This window comes from Chrysochloris asiatica, unplaced genomic scaffold (assembly GCF_000296735.1).
Source record: "Chrysochloris asiatica unplaced genomic scaffold, ChrAsi1.0 scaffold00144, whole genome shotgun sequence".
Taxonomy (NCBI): domain Eukaryota; kingdom Metazoa; phylum Chordata; class Mammalia; order Afrosoricida; family Chrysochloridae; genus Chrysochloris; species Chrysochloris asiatica.
This window is the reverse complement of record NW_006408662.1, coordinates 6932854-6942615: the sequence shown is the minus strand read 5'-3', so window position 1 is coordinate 6942615 and position 9762 is coordinate 6932854.

The window sequence follows — 9762 nt, the reverse complement described above, 5'->3', positions numbered from 1 at the left end:
TTTCTATAGTTTTTCTGTTTTCTATCTCATTTATTTCTGCTCTAATCTTTATTTCTTTTCTTTGGTGGATGTATGTTCCCTCTGTTGCTCTACTTCTAATGTTGTAGATGGTGTGTTAATGTGTTAATTTTGGTTCTTTCTTCTTTTTGGATGTGTGCATCCCAAAGATTTAAGTATGCTGTATTTTTGTTCTCATTTGTTTCTAGGAGCTTTGTGAGTTCACGTTTAATTTCTTCTACTACCTCGTTCCTTGTCAGCAGGTTGTTATTCAGTTTCCATGTATTGACTTTATTTCCTTGGTATTCCTATTGCTGATTTCTTATTTGATAGCATTGTGGTCTGAGAAGATGCGTTGTAGTATTTTGATATTTATAACTTTATGGAGGATTGTTTTGTGGCCTAACACATGGTCTATTCTGGAGAATGTTCCATGTGTGCTGGAAAAGAATGTTGTTGGCATGAATGCTCTGTACACATCAATGAGGTAGAGTTGGCTGATTGTGTTGTTTAGTTCTTCTGTGTCTTTGTCAAGTTTCTTTCTGTTTGTTCTATCCATTTTTGAAAGCGGTGTATTAAAATCACCCACTATTATTGTAGATTAGTCTATTTCTTTCTTCAAATCTAGTAGAGTTTGCTTTATATATTTTGGAGCTCTTTCATTGGGAGCATGGATATTTATTATGGTTATGTCATCTTGTTTGATTGTCCCTTTAATCATGAGATAATGTGCATCTTTATCTATTATGCTGGTTTTTGCCTTAAAGTTTATTTTATCAAGATTAGTACTGCCACTCCTATTTGTTTTTTATTGCAATTAGCTTGGTAAATTTTTTTCTATCCTTTGACTTTTAATCTGTTTATGTCTCTGTGTGTGAGATATGTCTCTTGCAGACAGCATATTGAAGGATCTTGTTTTTTTGTCCATTTGCCATCCTCCATCTTTCAACTGGTGCATTTAATCCATTTACATTCAGTGTAATTATCGATAGGTATGGATTAATTGCTGCCCTATGCTTATTTGTTGTTGTTGTTGTTGTTGTTGTTTTTGGGGGGGTTGCTGTTTTCTTTGTTCTGTGTGTCTTCCTTTGCTGAGTTCATGTTATTTGTTTTCTTTCTTGTCAGTTTCATCATAGTTTTAATGTTTCCATGTTCTTCTTAGATTTTCATTTTATTGGTATGTTGTGAAGTGTTCATTTTCTTTGAGGTTACTTTATAGTCCATTAGGTTTTCCCTTCATTTAGTGCAGTCTATTTTATCCTGTAATCAACCTGACCTTTTCACCATTTGGATCTCTGTTCCTATATGTTTACCTTCTTTTACATTAAAATGTTTTGATCATAGACTGAACTCCCAGATTTTCTGAGTTTGTTCTTGTAGTTTTGTTCTGTTCTCGACTCTTCCTTCTGTCAATTTAGTTCTGGGAGGTGCTACCACGTATGTCAATCTCTGGTTGTTGTCTGTTCTTGTTGGTTCTTAGTCCACAGAACTCCCTTTAGGATGTTTTGTAGTACAGGGCTGCCTTTGGCAAAATCCCTTTGCTTCTGTTTATCCTGGAATGTTTTGATTACACCATCATATTTGATTGATAGCTTTGCTGGATAAAGGATTCTTGGTTGGCAGTTTTTTTTTCTTTCGGGGTTTTATATATGTCTCACCATTGCCTTCTTGATTGCATGGTTTCTGTTGAGAGATCCAAACTTCATCTGATTTGCTTGCCTTTGTATGTAACACTCCTCTTTTCCCTAGCTGCTTTCAGGAGTGTCTCCTTATGTTTTATTTTGGAGATCTTGATTATGATATGTCTTGGTGATTTTCTTTTGGGATCTATCCTTCCTGGGGTTCATTGAGCTTCTTGAATGTTTATCTTCTCTCTTTTCAGGATGTTAGAGAAATTCCAGCAGTTCTTCAACTATTTCCTCTGTGGACTTATATGTTTCTTCTTGTTCTGGAATGCCAATAATTCTTTAGTTATTTCTCTTCATGTTGTCCAACATGAATCTTCAACCTTCTTCAGACTTTTAGATCATTTTTTTCTGTTTGCTTTTCTATCTTAGTGGTATTGAGAGATTTGTCTTCCAGCTCACTGGTTCTGCCTTCCATCTCTTCTATTCTACTCCTTTGCCCTTTCAGTGTATTAATTATTTCTGATATTCTATTATTTATTGTTTTTGGACCTCTTTCTGTAGGTTTTGAATTGTTTCCAGTGCTGTAGCTATCTTATTTGATTGTTCCTATAGCTCTTTCCTGACTTCTTCCTTGTTTTTCTCAACTCCATTGTAAACTGTTTTGAAGCATTTTATAATCATTTTTCTGAATTCCTTCTCATGCATTTCCAAGGCCTGCCCTCCTTCCAGAATGGAGTCCAGGTCTACCTCTAGTTCATTTGTCTCAGACATTTTATTTTTTTCTGGACATGTGCTGATATGGTCATCTGCTTTTGTTTCTTGGACATGTTTAGTGTTTATCTGTGGCCTTAATACTTAATTGAGTATGTGTTTTCATATTTTTTATGCTTCCTGATTGCTCCCAGGAAGTTGTGATCAAAATGTGGGCTTCCCTTTTCACTCTTCTTATTGCTTGACTCAGAGTAACTTTCACAGGTGTTGTCTGCCTCCCTGGTATATGGCAGTTGGTATTGGTTCTTGCCTGGATTTTGGTGTTTTATAGCGTGTGATTGTAGCTTGACTATATGACAGAAGTTGCTGTTTCTTCTTGTGTAATATAGGGAGAGAAAGAGTCCCCCAAATGTAGAAGGGGAAACATACAATAGCAACAGCAAAAAAAACAAAAAAACAAAAAAAAGTAAAGAAAACACACACCAAAACAACAACAACAAAAACTAGACTGAATACTGTAGTCTATAATCACAGGAAAGGGAGAGGAGGGAGAGAAGAAAAAAAAAAAATCTGTAGCTTAATATGAGTAAGTATGAATTTATCGTCCTCTGTCAGCTTCTTGCCTCGAAAGCTGTCTGTTATATTTCAAGATGCCACTGTTGGTTGTTATGCGATACCTCAGGATTTAATTTAATTTTCGGCCTGTTTTGTTTTTAAACTCTCTTTTCCTTTCCAAACCACTTGTTTTCTGGCCTTTTCTGTATTTAAAAACAAAAAAAAAGTTCAGGGCTGGCTTTTGGGCTGAGAGTATCTGTGCACATGCGTGGCAAAGAACCCACCGGTGGTGAGGGTGGGGGGTGTCCACTCACTCAGGCAAGCCCTCTGGTCACCAGAATGAAAGTGCACAAATAGTGGGGGGGGGGGGCTGCGGTGTCCACTAGCTCAGACACCCTTGTAGTCACCAGAGTGGAGGTACTCAGATAGCAAGGGACCAATGAACAGATACCCCCCCCAAAAAAAAAAAAAAATCAGAGCAAAGCAAAACCGGCAACAACAAAGTGTATTGTCCACCTTTTCTCCGAGGTTCCCGTGGCATTTTTCTGCAGGAAAAATGTTTGGTCTTGCCGTTTGGTCTTGCCTAAGTTGTTGGCTCCTGGTCTCCAAGCCCAGCAAATTCAAAACTACAGGATTTCTTACTTCCCCTTCAAATTCCACTCGCTATAAGCCTTCAAACTTTTAAAATATTCCTACCTATGTGGTTCCAAGTTTTGAAGCAATGCCCTGGATCTGCTTTGCCTGGTATTCTGTGGTAGTGCTGTCAGCGAACCTCACTGCACCTCCACCTTAGCCACCATCAAGCCCCGCCTCCCTCAAATAAGTGCCTCTTGCTCTGTGTAGAGGTTCCTCATCAGTATAATTAAGTGTTCTGCAATACTTATACTTTTCAATGTTGTTCATAGTTCGTCATGATCCATACAATCAAAAGTCTTTGTGTAGTCAATAAAGCACAGGTAAACATCTTTCTGATATTCTCTGCTTTCAGCCAAGATCCATTTGATGTCAGCAATGATATCCCTCTGTCCACATCCTCTTCTGAATCAAGATTTAACCTCTGAAAGTTCTCTGTCAATGTATGCTTGTAGCTGTTTGTATTATTTTTAGCAAAGTTTTACATGCATGTGATGTGATTGATATTGTCCAATGACTTTCACATTCTCTTGGGTCACCTCTCTTTGGAATGCGCACAAATATGGATCTCTTCTAGCTAGTCAGTTGGCTAGGTAGTTGTGCTCCCAAATTTCTTGGCATAGATGAATGCGTGCCTTGAGTGCTGCATCAGTTTATTGAAATATTTCAATTTGTATTCCACCCAGAGCCTTGTTCTTTGCCAATTCCTTCAGTGCACCTTGGACTTCTTCCTTCAGCATCATTGGCTCTTGATCATATGCTACCTCTTGAAATGGTTGAGCCTCGACCATTTCTTTTTGGTTACAGTGACTCTGTCTTCTTTCTATACATTAGATACGTTCATTATTTGGCCAACAGTATAACCACAGAAAAGGCACAATTGCAACGGGCTTTTAGTAGCACTGAGAGCCATCTTATGAGGTTGTCACTTTTATACTGCCAGGTTTCAAGGACCGTCTACAGACCACCATTAGGGTCATCATAAGTTTCAAACCACAGAAGTTGAGTGGTATAATAAAATGACTTATTTCAAATTAACATCTCATAAAACCACTTTGGTATCGAACATATGAAGCCATGTTTATTGTCTTGACAATAATGATACTGCATCATTTACTTCCTGATTGTTTCTCACCAACATGGGCTGACTACATGTGGATGATGTATTGGAAGGAAGCGTACAAGGATAATTTGCTCTGCCAATGGGATTTAGGAGATGTTGCCTGCATCGGGCCTACTTTCAAACCTTTCCATCTATTATTTTTCTGCTGTTGACATCATCCCTGGAAGGGGCTTTGTTAGTGACTTCTCTCCTCAGGTGAATGTTCAGTTGGGGAGCTCAGCACACACATACTCATTGGTGTCCACCTTTGTGTCTCTGCATCCCCTCCTACATTCTCCTGCCTTACTGTGGGTTCTCCTAGCCCTTTTCCTTTTCCTGCCCCACAACACTTACACACACTCAACATCCAACCCACATTTAACACTCCCTTCCTCCTTGGAGTCACTCCCTTATTTCATCTTTGTGGTATCACACCCATCACTACACTATCTCCTCCTGGAAACTATCGTATTCATTTTTCATACTTGCCTTCCCATTTCCCAACACTGATTTCAGCATTTTATGCAAAATTGTTTTTGTTGGCTGTCAAGTCAAGTCCAACTCACAGCAACCCCACATGACCGAGTGGATCTGCCCTGTAAGGAGTCTGGGTACGTTGCTATAGGATTGGCACTGGACTGCTAACTGCAAGTTTGGTGGTTCAAACCCTTTAGCTGCTCTTCAAAAACCCTATACAGGGTTTCTATGAGTCAGACCTGACTGACACATAACAACAACAACATAGGGTTTCTTGGCAGCAATCTTTATGGAAGAAGGTTACCAGGCCTTTTTTCCCACAAAGCCACTGATAGGTTAAAACTGCCAATTTTTCAGTTAGCAGCAGCTGAGCACTTAACCATCATGCCACCGGGGACTCCTTTATGTAAAATTGTTGTTGTTGTTGTTATGTGTCATCAAGTCAGTTCCGATTCACAGCGACCCTGTAAAGGGTTTCTGAGGAGTGCCTGGTGAGGTTTGAACTGCCGACCTTGTGGTTCAACCTGACTTTGTGGCCCATTGCTTTATCCTGCAGAACCTTGTTTAAGAAAATTTCTGTTGTGATGATGTACAGTAAGCACTTAACTGGTAACCACAAGACCAGCAGTTCAAACCCACTAGCTGCTTCTCAGAAACCCTATATAGGGTCGCTATGAGCCAGAACTGACTTAATAGCACTTAACAACAAGAAAATTACAAAAGTAGCTCTCAGAACCATGACCTAATTGATCCTGGTGGCACTTGCTTCTCACTCATGCCAAAGGTAGGAAAAACAATCATATTCTTTTAGAACAATGATGTTGTTGTTCATACAAGATATTTAACAAAGTTTAAGCTGTCGTTGGACTTACTGAATTTTTCTCGTGTAACCTGCCTCTCTGCTTGCTCGTTGGATGACTCAGAGATCTGAAACAGCATATGGAGGAGCAATCAGCATTTTCCCACCAAACCTGTTCCTCCTCCTTGTCCTCTTCACTGTAAAAGGTACTGGCACCTGTGCAGTTTCCCAGGCTTGGAACCTAGGAGGAGCCCTTGGCTCCTCCCGCCTCTCCTCTTTCTACTTCCCATCAGTTTCCAAGTCCTGGGAACTCTTCCTCAGCCAGCAACCTTGTTCTTTATTCCCGCTGCCAATTAGATTTAAGATCCTCATTTTCCAACTGGCTTTCTGCAAAGGCCTTCTGACTGATCTCCCAAACTTCAGTCTGGCAGCTAAAAAAAAAAACTCCGTTTTCCACACAGCGGTCAAAATGCTCATTCCAAAGTCCAAATCTTTCAAAGTTTCTCTACTAGCTCTGAGTATGAGTTCAGACTTTAGGAACATTCTTAATCTGGCCCTGAATTCTGCCCTCCCACTTCTGGCCTCTAACCTCTTTGTTCTTTACCCTCTCACCCTAGAGACCACCTAGGTCCCACTGTCTCTCTTGCACTCATGCTGGTGTGTCTACGCATCCTCCTTGGAAATGTTTTATTTGACTCTGTCCTCTGACCAATGTCTCTTCATCCTCATGCATTACAGTCTAGGCTGAGGGTCTTTGAGCCAGGCAGAGCTGAACATGAATGTTGGCTTCACCACTTGCTCAACCTCACTGAGTCTAACTTCCTTACCTGTTGTTGTTGTTAAGTGCCATCGAATCAGTTCCAACTCATATGTACCCTGTATGGGGTTTTCAAGGAGCAGCCAGTGGGTTTGAACTGCCGACTTTGCGGTCCAGTGCATTATCTTACAGCTCCACACCAGCACTAGTGGGACATAATATTTACCTTCCAAGGTCACTAGGAAAGTGAGAGCTGATAAATATAAAGGACCTAGTGACTTACCTAACAATAAGACATATAACACATAGAACTTTTATTAGGTTCAAGTAGGATTGTAAATGCTTTACTCTTCTTTTTTTTTTCCCAAGTTTTTATTGTGAGTTGAGTGATAGCTTACATGGGAGAACATAAGTTTTACACTCATCCTGATGTATTTCATTTCATTGCAATGATTACAATCCCCTCAGTGTATCATCATTCAATAGTATTTGCTTCTATTCCCTCTTTTTTTTGTTTTGTTTTTGCTGCTGTCTCTCTCCAAGTCCTCATCTCTGCCTCCATCTCTGGTGTCGCTGCTTCTCTGGATAGAGTCCCACATTCCACTCATGCTCTTCTCCCTTGATGGTCTTAGGGTCCTCTGTTCCTGGACTGTAAGATGAACTATTCCCCCATTTTTGTTACAAAACTGCTACGTTTATAGTTGTGACAATCGTAATTAGTCATAATAACAATTGCTCATTTGGATCCTAAGACTCTTTCCCCCATCTCTTTTCACCGGACCCATCTAGACAAGATGAAAACTATCCAGTTGGGGTTCTACCTTCCTCTGCACACTCTTAAACTAAACTCCCTCTTGAAAACCTGTAAGCCAGTCACTTCGTGCCTTTATAGCCACACCCAACCCCCATTTTAGGTAGCCAATGTCTTGTATACCAAGGGGATAGGCTTGATCCTTGATGTGAAGACTCCTTCTCTCTCTGGTGGTATTTTGGGCTACTATATCCATAAATATAGGTCAAGTTCATCAAATTGTGTAAATGCTTTACTCTTGTTAACTCATTTATTAGTCCAAAATCCATTCACGAATCACCACCTCTACACAGACTTTCTTGATTTCTCAAGACTGGATTCAATACTGGTCCTTTCTGTAGCCTCCTCTGCCCCCATACTGTGTCCTGGGAAGCTGCCATCTGATACACACTGGGAGCAGTCTGAGAGGGTTCACACCTTCCTGGTATGGTCACACTCTGGAGAAACCAGTTTCTCTCTTCCCCTTCAGGTCTCGGGTGGTAATAAGCTGTTACCTGGCCAGCAGCTTTGGTTCTCTTAACCCTGTCATGCTCTTAGTAAAAGAATTCCTCCTTGAGGTTGCTTGAATTGTCTGAATTTAATCTTCTGCCTTATTGTGCATTCCCTTAGCGCCTTTCATGTACCTGCTCCCAACACTTAACCCACAATATGGCTGTCATCTGATTCCATGTCAGGGTTACCATTGAGGACAAATACTATGCCACTTTATGCTTGTGATGCGATGTTGGTCAATGGCTGCTGCTCTCCTCACCACCCCCCACCCCATTTCCAGCCTTATTGACTGAGACAGAGCCCCCTCATTTCCATCTTCAGAGCTGCTGCTCTTCACCAAAGACACACCCATCTTCTTGACAATGACACTCAGATGGGTGTGGAAGTCCTGGCATTGCCATCTGTCGCAGCCTGCCTTTAACTTCAAGGTCCTGCCATGCCCACTACCCATCCAATCCACCCCCAGAATATCACTGCTCTCAGCCTTTGTGTTCCTGTTCCACAGCTCCTCCTAAAGCCCAGGCCACCTCCCTCTCCTCTGCTGACATCCTGACCAACCCAGCTATTTAAAGGTGACAATCCAAATATCACAGTTACTAAAAACAGATGGTGGTGGTGGTGTGCCATGGAGTCAGTTCCGACTCATAGCGACCCTGCATAGGGTTTCTGAGGCTGTAAATCTTTACGGGAGCAGAAAGCCTTATCTTTCTCCCATGGAACCACTGGTAGTTTTGAACTGCTGACCTTGAGGTGAGCAGCCCGAATCGTAACCACTACTCTACCAGAGCTCCTGAAACAGAGTAGGCTGTAAATCCTGAAGACTTGCATGTGACCCCGACATCTTCCTCAGGATATATAGGAATAAAAGCTTTCTTTCACAAGGCGGAGCATTGCCCAAACCTTGACAATGGCCCCTAGGAGAGGATCATAAGGGGTGAGGAACTGGTGACAGTGACAGGTGGGAAGCCCCCACATCAGTGTGGTCAATAAGCAGGAATTCATTCTCTCATGGCCCTGACTATTACTAGATAGATGGTACATCCATCACTCCCCATATTACAGTCCCTCAGGAAACGAGACTTTATGTACCGAAGAGTTTTAGAATGTGCCGTAGGTATACATAACTAAAATTTTGCCTGAAACATACATGCATGTGTTTGCTTGGAAAGAATTCTTTGCACCTCAGGAGCACAGAAATGCAACAACATCTATTTTTATAGAAATGTAGAACCAGTAGAGGTAGTTTCAGGTGCCCTCTCTATGCTCCAAAGTTGTTGTTGTTGTTATTTGAGTAGTTGAGTCGGTTCCGATCCATAGAGACCCTGTATAGGTTTTCCTAGAAGCAACTGGTGAGTTTGAACCACCAACCTTGCAGTTGGTGTGGTCAAGTGCCACACCAGGACTCCAAACTCACAGTGCATGCATCACTTAAAAACGACTTATGTATAAACCCCTCTTTCCCATGGACTTGTAAGTAAATGGGAGGGTTTGCCTTGACTTCTGAGTCTGGCACAATGCCTAGAGCAATGTAGATAGTAGGTTCTACGTTGATTGAGTGCATTTAAAAGCTGCCTCAATGCAGGCAGATGGGGAGGGCACACAGTTCCCTCCAGGCTTTGGACTTTGGTCCATTGCTTAGGCTGAGTGACAGCAGACAGTAGGGGCTTTAGAAGACTGTCCTTTGGAACAAATACTTCCTCTTTCAAGTATTTTGATCTCTTCACTTTAATTGTTGTTGTTGTTGTTAAGTGCCTTCGAGTCGGTTCCGACCCATAGCGACCCTGTACAGGGTTTCCGAGG